Source organism: Chaetodon trifascialis, chromosome 24, assembly GCF_039877785.1.
Source record: "Chaetodon trifascialis isolate fChaTrf1 chromosome 24, fChaTrf1.hap1, whole genome shotgun sequence".
Taxonomy (NCBI): domain Eukaryota; kingdom Metazoa; phylum Chordata; class Actinopteri; order Chaetodontiformes; family Chaetodontidae; genus Chaetodon; species Chaetodon trifascialis.
In genome coordinates, this window is record NC_092079.1 from 502,814 (window position 1) to 519,544 (window position 16,731).

Genomic DNA, 16,731 nt, shown 5'->3' on the forward strand with positions numbered 1-16,731 from the left:
CTTCATATGTTACTTGCACAAATATTATCAGCTACTGTTACATTATACTTTTCTAATAATTTACTCTCAAAATCCCATAAGGATCGTGAAATATTTGCATTTTCGTCTACTTTTGAAGTGGGATAAAATCAGTTTCTTCCATAAGTACTTCTCCAAACCTATACTGCTGGACTTAGTACTTCCTATACTACTTGCACAAATAGTATCAAACACTTTTACTGCGTACTTTTCCAGTAATTCACTCTCAAAGTCCATTACAGACAGCAATAAATGCCATTTTCGTCTAAATTTGAAGTGGAATGAAATCACTTTCTTCCATAAGTAGTTCACCAAATATGTACTGTTGGACTAAGTACTCCCTAGACTACTTGCACAAATAGTATCAAACACTTTTACTGTGTACTTTTCCAGTAATTCACTCTCAAAGTCACTTATGGATCGCAATAATTCGCATTTTCGTCTAATTTTGAAATGGAATGAAAACACTTTCTTCCATAAGTAGTTCACCAAACTTGTACTGTTGGACTAAGTACTCCCTAGACTACCTGCACAAATACTATCAAACACTTTTACCGTGTACTTTTCCAGTAATTCACTCTCAAATTCACTTATGGATCGCAGTAATTCGCATTTTGCTCTAATTTTGACGTGGGATAAAATCAGTTTCTTCCGTAAGTAGTTCTCCAGACCTATACTGCTAGACTTAGTACTTCCTATACTACTTGCACAAATAGTATCAAAGACTTTTACTGTGTAGTTTTCCAGTAATTCACTCTCGAAGTCCATTACGGACAGCAATAAAAGCCATTTTCGTCTAATTTTGAAGTGGAATGAAATCACTTTCTTCCATAAGTAGTTCACCAAATATGTACTGTTGGACTAAGTACTCCCTAGACTACTTGCACAAATAATATCAAACACTTTTACTGTGTAGTTTTCCAGTAATTCACTCTCAAAGTCACTTATGGATCGCAATAATTCGCATTTTCGTCTAATTTTGAAGTGGAATGAAATCACTTCTTCCATAAGTAGTTCATCAAACCGGTACTGCTGCACTTACTGCTTCCTATACTACTTGCACAAATACTATCAACTACTTTTACTGTGTACTTTTCCAGTAATTCACTCTCAAAATCCCTTACCGATCGCAATAAAAGCCATTTTTGTCTAATTTTGACGTGGGATAAAATCAGTTTCTTCCATAAGTAGTTCATCAAACCTGGACTGCTCGTCTTACTACGTCCTATACTACTTCCGCAAATACTATCAAGTAATTTAATGTGTACTTTTCCAGTAATTCACTCTCAAAATCCATTACAGACAGTAATAAAACCCATTTTCGTCTAAATTCTAAACAGGATAAAATCAATTTTTTAAATAAGAAGTTTATCTCTAATAATTTGTTTTTTTTTAACTTTAAAAAATCATTTCAATATGACATTCAACACATTGAAGCCTGCACAACACAGACACACAGAGAGAAAGACAGATGCTTTATTTTGAAATCTGACCGATTTTATTTATGAACCTAACCCCTGACAACTCAGAGTTGAGACCAGGAGGCAGAGCTGCAGTCCTACATGCTTCTCTGCGCCTCCATTAGAGCAGTTACCCACCCAACACTCCATAGAGACTGTGTCTGCCCCCCGACCACGTAAACTAAGTATCATTGATTGCAACATTATTATAACAGCTAATTATATGTACAGTACAGTTCAGTATACCCTCTACAATAACCGTGGTGACACAGTGGAACGGTGGAAACACTGTCGCCTCACAGCTAGAAAGTCCTTGTTCGATTCCCGCTGCGGGCGCTGGTGGCATGTCCTCCACCGTGCCTTCGGTGCCTGCTGCTTGAGGAAAAAGGGCCTTTCTGTTTTTTGAGTTTGCATGTTCTCCCCGTGTTCACCTGGGGTATCCTCCATAAAAATACCCCCACTAAAAACGTGCAAGAAGATCACCACCTGACCAATGGTGATGACAAAGGAACTTGTCTCCGGGCGCCAGTCGGCTGGCAGCCCACCGCTCCTGGTCTGCCGCGGAGGAAGGACTTACCAAGGATGGGTTAAAAGCAGAGAAAGAATTTCACATATGCATGGCGTGTGCAGTTTCCCCCCCCCAACTCTGCATGTTGTGTTGATTGTGACAAATAAAGGATGTCTTCTTCTTCGAAACTAGACTACATCTCTGGGTCTAACTCCACATTTCAGTACTATATAGTTCAGTCTTTTCACGTTTTCAGCAGCTACTTTGTGAACAACAAATCTGTGTTGAAATCGGCAGGAGGAGAGCTAGTTTGCTGTTAGCTGTCAGCAGCTCATGGACAGTAGAGTCCTGCCATGTGTTTGGCTAAAGGAGTTAACAGCTAATAGAGGTAACAGAGCTAACAGAGCTAATAGAGCTAATAAAGCTAACAGCTAATGGGACTAACAGCAAAAAGAGCTAATAGAGCTGACAGCTAACAGAGCTAATAGACCTAATAAATCCAACAGCTAATGGAGCTAAATACACAGCAGGGCTGAGAGTTTCTGTTCAGAGGAACATGAAGCGTTAAAGAGTGAACAGCAGTTTAATGTGACAACGCAACAAGTTCACAGTAAATAAATGTACTGAAGTACTTCAGTTGAGTACAGTTTGAAGGTAAAAGTACTTTTGGAGTTTACACCAGTTTACCAAACTTCAGTCAGAGATTAAAGTAAGCAGATACATTTACTCCAGTCCTGCACTGAACATTGCTGAGGTACTTTGACAACAAAAAGTGAATGTAGCTGTTATTGATTTTAATAGAACATTTTGCACACCTTGTGGCTAACAAAGATAATACTTTGGTGGTTTGTATTATTAGTTAATCATTGATTGCAACATTATTATAACAGCTAATTATATGTACAGTACAGTACAGTACAGTATACCCTCTACAATAAACTAGACTACATCTCTGGGTCTAACTCCACATTTCAGTACTACACAGTTCAGTCTTTTCTCATTTTTAGCAGCTACTTTGTGAACAACAAATCTGTGTTGAAGTCGGCAGGAGGAGAGCTAGTTTGCTGTTAGCTGTCAGCAGCTGATGGACAGTAGAGTCCTGCCATGCGTTTGGCTAAAGGAGGTAACAGCTAATAGAGGTAACAGAGAAAATAAAGTATACACAGAGATAAAAGCCTTCTCAAAAAAGAGAGGAAGGGATTTAAAAGCAGTGACCTAACAAACCTAATCTCAACAGGTTATTTCAGAGTGTGGGGGCCCAGACTGCAAAAGTTCAATAACCCTTAACAGCAGCCGGGCTCTGAGAACGACCGGAGGGCCACCATCAACAGATCTAAGAGGGCACCCAGGCTAATAGGGGGTTAGCAGAAAGGACAGAGGGGAGAATGGGTCTGGAAATAGTGGCCCACTGAACTGAAATGGTGAGATCTGGTTTTGAGCATTTGATCATGAAGAGGGCATGGCACTGTGAGCTGTCAGAGAGTGATAAAGGTTCCTTCAGCAGGGCCCAGTGAGGCAAACAGAGCCGATGGAGGGCGCTCATTATGTGATAAGGAGATGCTGTTAACTATTGATCCAGCATCAACACGTACTGTTAGGGAAATAGCAGGGCAATGATCAGTTGCTAAAACCACAGCTAACGCCCTGATGATTGTGTTGACACAAGCATGTGCTAACATTAGCTCTTCAGTTAAAAGCATCACACCAGGAAGAGCAAGAGGCCATAACAGAGAACTGGTCATCACTTCATAGAAGCACTGGTAGTCCTGTTAGCAGAGTAGCTAGAAGAGCCAGCGTATGAAGGAAATGCTAATGCTTTTTAACTTGGATATATTTATTTTATATTACATTTATATTTTATGTTTATTGCTGTTTGCACCAGGGATTTGAGGGAAACGATATTTCAATTCTGTTAATGTCCTGTACATATAGCAGCATTGACAATAAATTTGACTTGACTTGACTAACAGCATGTGGTTGAGGTGGACCTGGGCCTCCTGAATGAAATGGGTCTAAACCAGAATATAATGCCATTATGGACCAGTCCACAGCAGCTGCCTGAGGTCTGATGGACTTTAACTCTCAAGCTAGTAGCAGGTTGACTTCAGTGATGCTAAATGTTAATGACAACAGGCCGGATCATTGCAGTTACTCTGACACGATGGACACAAACCCTGAGAATGAGGAGCAACATACACAAATCACTAAAGTCATACAGCACGTATGTATCTATACGCACATATGCAGGGTAGACAAACACAGCTCGTAGTTATCAAACGGGGGATAACATCATTTCATTATTCATTGATCATCATTTATTTATTCATCATAACTCCAATTAATTCAATCATTTTATAATATTTTGTTACCTGAATTAACCATTCATTGATGTACTTTGAACTGATAAAGCCGTTTTGTGCCAGAATGGTTTTAAACAATCCCCCCTTTTTTCTGTTGTTGGTCCTCGCTGGTGCACATCTGCGATGTTACCCAGATCCTGAATTATAAAGTCCCCACCTTGACCATGCCTCCCCACCCACACTGTCTCTGAGCAAGAGGAAACTCTCAGGCCTGGGGTTGTCTGTCACCTTGTTAGTTCATGCTAGTTAGATTGATCAGTGAAATTAAAAACATCTCCTACATTCATGCTTTCTCTCCTTTAAAAATCTAATAAAAAGTGTAGAAATAAAAAAAATTAAAATATATAAATGATTAATACTAATAATAGGATTCACAGTTTATTTTTTTCATTTCATTTTCATTTTAAATTTCAAGTGAGTAATGTCGTTTTTACAGAACATGCAGTCCTTCCAGCCAGTCTCAGTGATGACTGATGTGTTACACACAACCTGACATTTACTGTCCCCACCTGGACCATGCCCATCCCCCACCCTCCTGTCTGTCTCAGCCCCGCGCCAAATTGTGCACTCTGCTCTGTGAACGTGGTTTGTTTTAATGCACGCATGGCCCGTCAGTCTCTCGGTGTGTTCTTTAAAACTATGTGCGGAGTTACTCCGGGCAGTACTGCTGATTAAATCCAGCGCTCCTTTTATGCTGCACACGACACACCCGCTCCCGACGACAGACCGTCTGCACATGCAGCAAAGCGGAGATATCGTTCATAGCGGAACCTGAAGAAAATGGTAAGTTTTACTTATTGTAACTTACTAGGCTCACAATATAATATTATGCCGTTCAGTTTAGTTGCATAATGTTTGCACGCGTTTCGAAACATGAAAAGAGCCGTGTTGCAATGCGCTGGAGCTAATGCTAATGTTAGCTAACACTTTGCTAGCAAGGATGGTAACCGAGTTTCAACTAATTAGCGACCTGCACATTCAGATATCAGGTAAACCAGATTTGAAGCCAGGAGACCGGAATATTACAACAACAATTTATCTACAAAATATAATTTATTTCGACATAAAGTTCGTGACACGGCGGGGACGTCTCGGTGACGTCATGCTTCGGACATGCCAGTGTAATGTGTTGATATCAAGTTATCAATACGAGCGCTCCCTGTGCAGGGGGACGCATGAGATGTTCGCAGTTCAGACGGTCAATGCTCACGGTGGGAAGTACCAGTCCTAACTTGTAGCATACCAGAATGACGGGGAGAAACTCAGCTAAAAGCCTCTACCAGACATTGCCACCCAAACGAAACCTAATTCATACCCCGAGAAATTATATGGACATGTCATGAAAACACGTAAATAGTGTACGTCCGCTTTAGAGCGTCTGCCGAGTTTACCACTTCACACAAGCCACAAAAGCCTGGTATCTTATGAAAGTAGAGAGTCTGATGATTACGAAGATGTCTGCCTCCTCACTGTGTGACGAAAACCCGCACTACTGACTGCCCTACCTGCGCAGTTAGTTTCACGTCTCCGTCTCATTTACACGTGACTCTGCTGAGCAGTGTTATTTTACTGTTTTATCTGCGTTTTGTCCTTTTAAGAGGGCTAAAAACAACAGCAAGCAGAAAAACGGCTGCTACAGAGAAGATTCGTAGTGAGCCCTGGAGATATAACGGTACTTTGCTCAGATGAGCGCCTGTGTGAAAACATCCGTAAAACTGCTCAGGTTCATTATTTTGGCATGTACTTTTGCACAGTTACTCATCAGATATTACTTTACTAATTCATAGATGAATTTGGCTGCTAGCACAGTGTGGACAAAGCAATGGAAGTTTGTAGCTCCTTCATGTCACATAAAATATACAGATAATTAAATGAACAATATGTACAGTGATTATTCATATACATATACAGTAGAGCATTTTTTGACTGTGTCACTTGTGTTGACAGGAGGATGGCCCAGGATTTACCTTCACTGGTGACATCTTTGGGTGTACAGGTGAGAAAGGGGGGATGTAATGAGATGATAGTATAATGAGGTTTGTAGTAAAGTTTTTTTTTAAGTGCACAACCAAAATAAATATCCAAATGCTTCCTGTTTCTCTCTTGTAACACCCTTCCTCCAGGAGAAGTTCATGCATGTGCATGGGAGGTCAGCCCATCAGTGTCTCCCTCAATATTGAAATTAAGTTTCATTCCCCTCAATAATGTGCAGTGATTTTAGGAGGAAATCAGACATCTTCTGTAATTAATTTGCAGTGCCTGATGTGACAGATGGCTTTGACACTGAACAGAAGAGAGAGGTAGGATATGCCATCATCTTTCTGTGCAATAGAAACACTGTGTGACAGTATACCACTGAGGCATGCTTCACGTTAGTTAGATTTTATTTTATTTTGCAAATGACCACATCAAACTGTTTGAAGATGAGGGTATGTCATCCCCAGCAGCTCACCTGGTGGAGGGCGTAACAGGTAAAGTGAGACTGGATCCGTGTCACAGCGTCTTAAATCTGGGCTGTTTGCTGACAAAGTCCAGTTGCGAACGATTGAATGCCCTGAAGCTTACAATAACCTGGATGAATGAGAATATTCACAGGCATTCTGTTCATCAGTACTAAGTATTGCTTCAGCTGCAGCTTTATAAAACGTTCAGCAGACTTTCATTAACTCACCTTTGTGGCATCTTTCAACATTGCAAAATCAAACAAGTCATTTCTAGCAGAAACAAATTACAGTTGAAGTTGATATGTTTTACTAACTCAGCATATTTGAATTGGAGGGAAACGGTGATATTGTTAGTGTGACTGTAGCGAGCCAACTCAGCAACTAACAAAAAAAGCTGTTTCCATTTAGAATGGATATTTTCATTGCTAAAAACGGATTTTCTTGTGTTTATTTTTCAGGAAGTTCACCGGTCCTCAAGTGACTGTGAGACTAGCGGCCTTGACCCTGCGCCACCTGATGTAGACAAGGTCAGACACTGCAGTAATACCGTATTTCCACTAATGGTACTACTAACTTCTACTCTACTCGCCTTGGGTACAGAGTACTTTCTTTTCCATTGCAGATTGTAGCCCCTCAATGTAGGCCAAGTCTTCTCTAGTCGTCATAGCAACAGCATGTTAAACTCCCCAGACAGTAAACACACATGAACAATGGAGGTGTTAACCTTCCAGATTTTATTTGCTGACAAACTGTAACCTACACTGTACATTTAATGCTAAATTGACAAATGACACTGCTCATCTTCCCATCTGCTCCTATCATGCTCTGCTCCGCTGATACAGCCGACTACAAGCGGCGTTGCAGTGCGAGAAGTTAACCTAATGGCAGCGTTGTGTTTCTCTCTCTGCAAATGAGTAAAAGTTTTAAAAGCACAGAGCTCATCAGGTTGGTCTGTCAGCATCTGTCAGTGGGGAAACAGCATGAAGCTAATGCAATTTCCAGAGGGAATTATCTATTCTGGGCTGCACGGTGGCGCAGCAGGTAGTGCGTGTGCCTCACAGCAAGAAGGTTGCCGGTTCGATCCCCGGGTCAGGCGGGGCCTTTCTGTGTGAAGTTTGCATGTTCTTCCCGTGCATGCGTGGGTTCTCTCCGGGTACTCCGGCTTCCTCCCACAGACCAAAAACATGCTCATTAGGTTAATTGATGACTCTAAAAAATTGTCCGTAGGTGTGAGTGTGAGTGTGAATGTTTGTCTGTCTTTGCATGTGGCCCTGCAATCGGCTGGCGACCGGTTCAGGGTGTACCCCGCCTCTCGCCCATTGTAGCTGGGATAGGCTCCAGCCCCCCGCAACCCCGAAAGGGATAGGCGGTATAGATAATGGATGGATGGATGGAATTATCTATTCTATAAATACAGTATACACACTTATACTGTAGTGACACAATGACACATAATGACACAAAGAAGTCATGACCTTAAACTAATGTTGTAACTTGGCACCGCTTAGTAAAAGTAATGGATCAGTTTGGTACTCAGTAGAGAGAGACTGATTATTAATAGATTTTTTTTTGGAATTGGTTGCGGCAGTAAAATAAAAGATGTGCTGTGCTTTTACAGTCATGGAAAAAATTATTAGACCACTCTTGTTTTCTTCAATTTCTTGTTCATTTTAATGCCTGGTACAACTAAAGGTACATTTGTTTGGACAAACGGACAAATAAAAGTTCAATTTAAGAGCTGATATCTAGCCATTTTCTCCATCTGGGCTTTAAGTGACCTTGCCGTGTGGCAAGGGGCATTGTTTTGTTGGAAAATCCAGTCATTCGAGGCAGGAAAGAGTTTATCAGCTGATGAAAGAAGACTGTTTTCAAGAGTAGCCCTGCTCGTGACCTGGTTCATTCGCCCTTCACACAATTGCATTTGCCCTGTTCCACCCATACTGAAACAACCCCAGATCATCACCGATCCACCCCCATGTTTTAATGTAGGGGGAAGACAGTCTGGTTTGTAGGCTTCTCCAGGCTTCCTCCTAACCAGTAAGATGGCTGGAGTGGATCCCTCACTGAAGAGAGCTTTAGCCCAATCATCAACAGTCTAATCCTTGTGATCCCTAGCAAAGAGTAACTGGACTTTCCTCTGCCTGTCGCTGATGAAGGGCTTCTTCCTGTCCTGTGTGACTTCAGACCCGCTTCAAGAAGTCAGTTTTGAACTGTCTTTGCTGAACAAGTCACATTTCTCGACAGTGCCCACTCATTCTGAAGGTCCCTGGAGGTCTGACGATGACGATGAGTGCACGGTCCTCTCGTGGGGTAGAAAGGCGTGTCCTGCCTCGACCAGCTAGCAATTTGGTAGGACCACGTTCGGCTTGCTTTTTCTTGGTGTAATGAAGGGCTGTCTTGGAGATCTTCAGTTTTTTGGCTACCTGTCTCTCACCCATGCCAATTTCCAGCAGTGCCAAGGTGGCTGCCTTTGTGGTTTCACATAATTCTTTTGTTTTAGGCTTTATGTGAGAGCTGACAACTGCTGAGTTGTGCTACGGCTTGAATGTAAGCAGGAAACCACTCGAGGCCTTTGCATGCGCAGTGCTGCTTATGAGATGAAATGGCCTCTTATATACCCTGGGAATACAATTAAGCTTAAGCATGTCAAATAGGACATAAAGTCTTATGGAATCAGCTGCAGCTGTAGATTTGCCAATCATTGCATTTCAGAATGTTCACAAACATTCCGTTGTAGAATTGCCAAACATTGTGTTTTAGAATGTTGGTGAATATTCCATTCTAGAATCTTCAAACATTGACCTTTATGTTGTTGACGAACATTCTCTTTTCGAATTTTCAAACATTGCCTTATTTTTGTAGTGCCACGAACATTCTGTTGTAGATTGTCAATCAATGTGTTATGAATATTGACGAACATTCCGTCCTAGAATTTATCAATCATTACTTTTTTTGTAGTAGCATGAACTTGCATTTTAGAAAGTTCAACGAACATTCCGTTGTAGATTTGTCAATCATTGCATTTTTCAAAGTGAAACGAACATTCCAAAGTAGACATGTCAATTATTGTCTTTCGGAATGTTCAATAACATTCCATTCTAGAATTTTCCAGCATTGCCTTTGATGTTGTTGACAAACATTCCGTTGCAGGCTTGTCAATCATTGCATTTTAGAATAGTGGTGAACATTCCATTCTAGAATTGGTTAACATTGCCTTGTACGTTGTTGACCAACATTCCGCTGTAGAATTTTCTGTTGTTGGCGAACATTCCATTCTAGAAATGGCAAACGTTGCATTTTAGAATGTTGACGAACATTGCGTTATAGAATTTTCATATATTGGCTTTGATGTTGTTGACGAACGTTCCGTTGCAGGCTTGTCAATCATTGCATTTTAGAATAGTGGTGAACATTCCATTCTAGAATTGGTTAACATTGCCTTGTACGTTGTTGACCAACATTCCGCTGTAGAATTTTCTGTTGTTGACGAACATTCCGTTCTAGAATTTTCAACCGTTGCCTTTTCAAATGTTCACTGACATTCCATTCTAGTGTTCATCAAACATTGCATTTTTTGGAAGTTCCACAAACATTCCCTTGTAGAATTGCCAAACATTGTGTTTTAGAATGTTGGTGAATATTCCATTGTAGAATCTTCAAACATTGACCTTTATGTTGTCGACGAACATTCTCTTTTCGAATTTTCAAACATTGCCTCATTTTTGTAGTGCCACGAACATTCTGTTGTAGATTGTCAATCAATGTGTTATGAATGTTGACGAACATTCCGTCCGAGAATTTTCAACCACCGCCCTATAAATGTTCACTAACATTCCGTTCTAGTATTTATCAATCATTACTTTTTTTGAAGTAGCACGAACTTGCATTTTAGAAAGTTCAACGAACATTCCGTTGTAGATTTGTCAATCGTTGCATTTTTCAAAGTGAAACGAACATTCCAAAGTAGACATGTCAATTATTGTCTTTCGGAATGTTCAATAACATTCCATTCTAGAATTTTCCAGCATTGCCTTTGATGTTGTTGACAAACATTCCGTTGCAGGCTTGTCAATCATTGCATTTTAGAATAGTGGTGAACATTCCATTCTAGAATTGGTTAACATTGCCTTGTACGTTGTTGACCGACATTCCGCTGTTGAATTTTCTGTTGTTGACGAACATTCCGTTCTAGAAATGGCAAACGTTGCATTTTAGAATGTTGACGAACATTGCGTTATAGAATTTACATATATTGCCTTTGATGTTGTTGACGAACGTTCCGTTGCAGGCTTGTCAATCATTGCATTTTAGAATAGTGGTGAACATTCCATTCTAGAATTGGTTAACATTGCCTTGTACGTTGTTGACCAACATTCCGCTGTAGAATTTTCTGTTGTTGGCGAACATTCCGTTCTAGAAATGGCAAACGTTGCATTTTAGAATGTTGACGAACATTGCGTTATAGAATTTTCATATATTGGCTTTGATGTTGTTGACGAACGTTCCGTTGCAGGCTTGTCAATCATTGCATTTTAGAATAATGGTGAACATTCCATTCTAGAATTGGTTAACATTGCCTTGTACGTTGTTGACCAACATTCCGCTGTAGAATTTTCTGTTGTTGGCGAACATTCCGTTCCAGAATTTTCAACCGTTGCCTTTTAAAATGTTCACTGACATTCCATTCTAGTGTTCATCAAACATTGCATTTTTTGGAAGTTCCACAAACATTCCGTTTTAGAATGTTGGTGAATATTCCATTCTAGAATCTTCAAACATTGACCTTTATGTTGTTGACGAACATTCTCTTTTCGAATTTTCAAACATTGCCTTATTTTTGTAGTGCCACGAACATTCTGTTGTAGATTGTCAATCAGTGTGTTATGAATGTTGACGAACATTCCGTCCTAGAATTTTCAACCACTGCCCTTTAAAATGTTCACTAACATTCCGTTCTAGTATTTATCAATCATTACTTTTTTTGAAGTAGCACGAACTTGCATTTTAGAAAGTTCAACGAACATTCCGTTGTAGATTTGTCAATCGTTGCATTTTTCAAAGTGAAAGGAACATTCCAAAGTAGACATGTCAATTATTGTCTTTTGGAATGTTCAATAACATTCCATTCTAGAATTTTCCAGCATTGCCTTTGATGTTGTTGACAAACATTCCGTTGCAGGCTTGTCAATCATTGCATTTTAGAATAGTGGTGAACATTCCATTCTAGAATTGGTTAACATTGCCTTGTACGTTGTTGACCAACATTCCGCTGTAGAATTTTCTGTTGTTGACGAACATTCTGTTCTAGAATTTTCAACAGTTGCCTTTTAAAATGTTCACTGACATTCCATTCTAGTGTTCATCAAACATTGCATTTTTTGGAAGTTCCCCAAACATTCCCTTGTAGAATTGCCAAACATTGTGTTTTAGAATGTTGGTGAATATTCCATTCTAGAATCTTCAAACATTGACCTTTATGTTGTTGACCAACATTCTCTTTTCGAATTTTCAAACATTGCCTTATTTTTGTAGTGCCACGAACATTCTGTTGTAGATTGTCAATCAATGTGTTATGAATGTTGACGAACATTCCGTCCTAGAATTTTCAACCACCGCCCTGTAAATGTTCACTAACATTCCGTTCTAGTATTTATCAATCATTACTTTTTTTGAAGTAGCACGAACTTGCATTTTAGAAAGTTCAACGAACATTCCGTTGTAGATTTGTCAATCGTTGCATTTTTCAAAGTGAAACGAACATTCCAAAGTAGACATGTCAATTATTGTCTTTCGGAATGTTCAATAACATTCCATTCTAGAATTTTCCAGCATTGCCTTTGATGTTGTTGACAAACATTCCGTTGCAGGCTTGTCAATCATTGCATTTTAGAATAGTTGTGAACATTCCATTCTAGAATTGGTTAACATTGCCTTGTACGTTGTTGACCAACATTCCGCTGTAGAATTTTCTGTTGTTGGCGAACATTCCGTTCTAGAAATGGCAAACGTTGCATTTTAGAATGTTGACGAACATTGCGTTATAGAATTTTCATATATTGGCTTTGATGTTGTTGACGAACGTTCCGTTGCAGGCTTGTCAATCATTGCATTTTAGAATAGTGGTGAACATTCCATTCTAGAATTGGTTAACATTGCCTTGTACGTTGTTGACCAACATTCCGCTGTAGAATTTTCTGTTGTTGACGAACATTCCGTTCCAGAATTTTCAACCGTTGCCTTTTAAAATGTTCACTGACATTCCATTCTAGTGTTCATCAAACATTGCATTTTTTGGAAGTTCCACAAACATTCCGTTTTAGAATGTTGGTGAATATTCCATTCTAGAATCTTCAAACATTGACCTTTATGTTGTTGACGAACATTCTCTTTTCGAATTTTCAAACATTGCCTTATTTTTGTAGTGCCACGAACATTCTGTTGTAGATTGTCAATCAGTGTGTTATGAATGTTGACGAACATTCCGTCCTAGAATTTTCAACCACTGCCCTTTAAAATGTTCACTAACATTCCGTTCTAGTATTTATCAATCATTACTTTTTTTGAAGTAGCACGAACTTGCATTTTAGAAAGTTCAACGAACATTCCGTTGTAGATTTGTCAATCATTGCATTTTTCAAAGTGAAACGAACATTCCAAAGTAGACATGTCAATTATTGTCTTTCGGAATGTTCAATAACATTCCATTCTAGAATTTTCCAGCATTGCCTTTGATGTTGTTGACAAACATTCCGTTGCAGGCTTGTCAATCATTGCATTTTAGAATAGTGGTGAACATTCCATTCTAGAATTGGTTAACATTGCCTTGTACGTTGTTGACCGACATTCCTTTGTAGAATTTTCATATATTGGCTTCGATGTTGTTGACGAACATTCCGTTCTAGAATTTTCAACCGTTGCCTTTTAAAATGTTCACTAACATTCCGTTCTAGTATTTATTAATCATTACTTTTTTTGAAGTAGCATGAACTTGCATTTTAGAAAGTTCAACGAACATTCCGTTGTAGATTTGTCAATCATTGCATTTTTCAAAGTGAAAGGAACATTCCAAAGTAGACATGTCAATTATTGTCTTTTGGAATGTTCAATAACATTCCATTCTAGAATTTTCCAGCATTGCCTTTGATGTTGTTGACAAACATTCCGTTGCAGGCTTGTCAATCATTGCATTTTAGAATAGTGGTGAACATTCCATTCTAGAATTGGTTAACATTGCCTTGTACGTTGTTGACCGACATTCCGCTGTAGAATTTTCTGTTGTTGGCGAACATTCCGTTGTAGAAATGGCAAACGTTGCATTTTAGAATGTTGACGAACATTGCGTTATAGAATTTTCATATATTGGCTTTGATGTTGTTGACGAACGTTCCGTTGCAGGCTTGTCAATCATTGCATTTTAGAATAGTGGTGAACATTCCATTCTAGAATTGGTTAACATTGCCTTGTACGTTGTTGACCAACATTCCGCTGTAGAATTTTCTGTTGTTGGCGAACATTCCGTTCTAGAAATGGCAAACGTTGCATTTTAGAATGTTGACGAACATTGCGTTATAGAATTTTCATATATTGGCTTTGATGTTGTTGACGAACATTCCGTTGCAGGCTTGTCAATCATTGCATTTTAGAATAGTGGTGAACATTCCATTCTAGAATTGGTTAACATTGCCTTGTACGTTGTTGACCAACATTCCGCTGTAGAATTTTCTGTTGTTGACGAACATTCCGTTCCAGAATTTTCAACCGTTGCCTTTTAAAATGTTCACTGACATTCCATTCTAGTGTTCATCAAACATTGCATTTTTTGGAAGTTCCACAAACATTCCGTTTTAGAATGTTGGTGAATATTCCATTCTAGAATCTTCAAACATTGACCTTTATGTTGTTGACCAACATTCTCTTTTCGAATTTTCAAACATTGCCTTATTTTTGTAGTGCCACGAACATTCTGTTGTAGATTGTCAATCAGTGTGTTATGAATGTTGACGAACATTCCGTCCTAGAATTTTCAACCACTGCCCTTTAAAATGTTCACTAACATTCCGTTCTAGTATTTATCAATCATTACTTTTTTTGAAGTAGCACGAACTTGCATTTTAGAAAGTTCAACGAACATTCCGTTGTAGATTTGTCAATCATTGCATTTTTCAAAGTGAAAGGAACATTCCAAAGTAGACATGTCAATTATTGTCTTTCGGAATGTTCAATAACATTCCATTCTAGAATTTTCCAGCATTGCCTTTGATGTTGTTGACAAACATTCCGTTGCAGGCTTGTCAATCATTGCATTTTAGAATAGTGGTGAACATTCCATTCTAGAATTGGTTAACATTGCCTTGTACGTTGTTGACCGACATTCCGCTGTAGAATTTTCTGTTGTTGGCGAACATTCCGTTGTAGAAATGGCAAACGTTGCATTTTAGAATGTTGACGAACATTGCGTTATAGAATTTTCATATATTGGCTTTGATGTTGTTGACGAACATTCCGTTGCAGGCTTGTCAATCATTGCATTTTAGAATAGTGGTGAACATTCCATTCTAGAATTGGTTAACATTGCCTTGTACGTTGTTGACCAACATTCCGCTGTAGAATTTTCTGTTGTTGGCGAACATTCCGTTCTAGAAATGGCAAACGTTGCATTTTAGAATGTTGACGAACATTGCGTTATAGAATTTTCATATATTGGCTTTGATGTTGTTGACGAACATTCCGTTGCAGGCTTGTCAATCATTGCATTTTAGAATAGTGGTGAACATTCCATTCTAGAATTGGTTAACATTGCCTTGTACGTTGTTGACCAACATTCCGCTGTAGAATTTTCTGTTGTTGGCAAACATTCCGTTGTAGAAATGGCAAACGTTGCATTTTAGAATGTTGACGAACATTGCGTTATAGAATTTTCATATATTGGCTTTGATGTTGTTGACGAACATTCCATTGCAGGCTTGTCAATCATTGCATTTTAGAATAGTGGTGAACATTCCATTCTAGAATTGGTTAACATTGCCTTGTACGTTGTTGACCGACATTCCTTTGTAGAATTTTCATATATTGGCTTCGATGTTGTTGACGAACATTCCGTTCTAGAATTTTCAACCGTTGCCTTTTAAAATGTTCACTAACATTCCGTTCTAGTATTTATCAATCATTACTTTTTTTGAAGTAGCACGAACTTGCATTTTAGAAAGTTCAACGAACATTCCGTTGTAGATTTGTCAATCATTGCATTTTTCAAAGTGAAAGGAACATTCCAAAGTAGACATGTCAATTATTGTCTTTTGGAATGTTCAATAACATTCCATTCTAGAATTTTCCAGCATTGCCTTTGATGTTGTTGACAAACATTCCGTTGCAGGCTTGTCAATCATTGCATTTTAGAATAGTGGTGAACATTCCATTCTAGAATTGGTTAACATTGCCTTGTACGTTGTTGACCAACATTCCGCTGTAGAATTTTCTGTTGTTGACGAACATTCTGTTCTAGAATTTTCAACAGTTGCCTTTTAAAATGTTCACTGACATTCCATTCTAGTGTTCATCAAACATTGCATTTTTTGGAAGTTCCCCAAACATTCCCTTGTAGAATTGCCAAACATTGTGTTTTAGAATGTTGGTGAATATTCCATTCTAGAATCTTCAAACATTGACCTTTATGTTGTTGACCAACATTCTCTTTTCGAATTTTCAAACATTGCCTTATTTTTGTAGTGCCACGAACATTCTGTTGTAGATTGTCAATCAATGTGTTATGAATGTTGACGAACATTCCGTCCTAGAATTTTCAACCACCGCCCTGTAAATGTTCACTAACATTCCGTTCTAGTATTTATCAATCATTACTTTTTTTGAAGTAGCACGAACTTGCATTTTAGAAAGTTCAACGAACATTCCGTTGTAGATTTGTCAATCGTTGCATTTTTCAA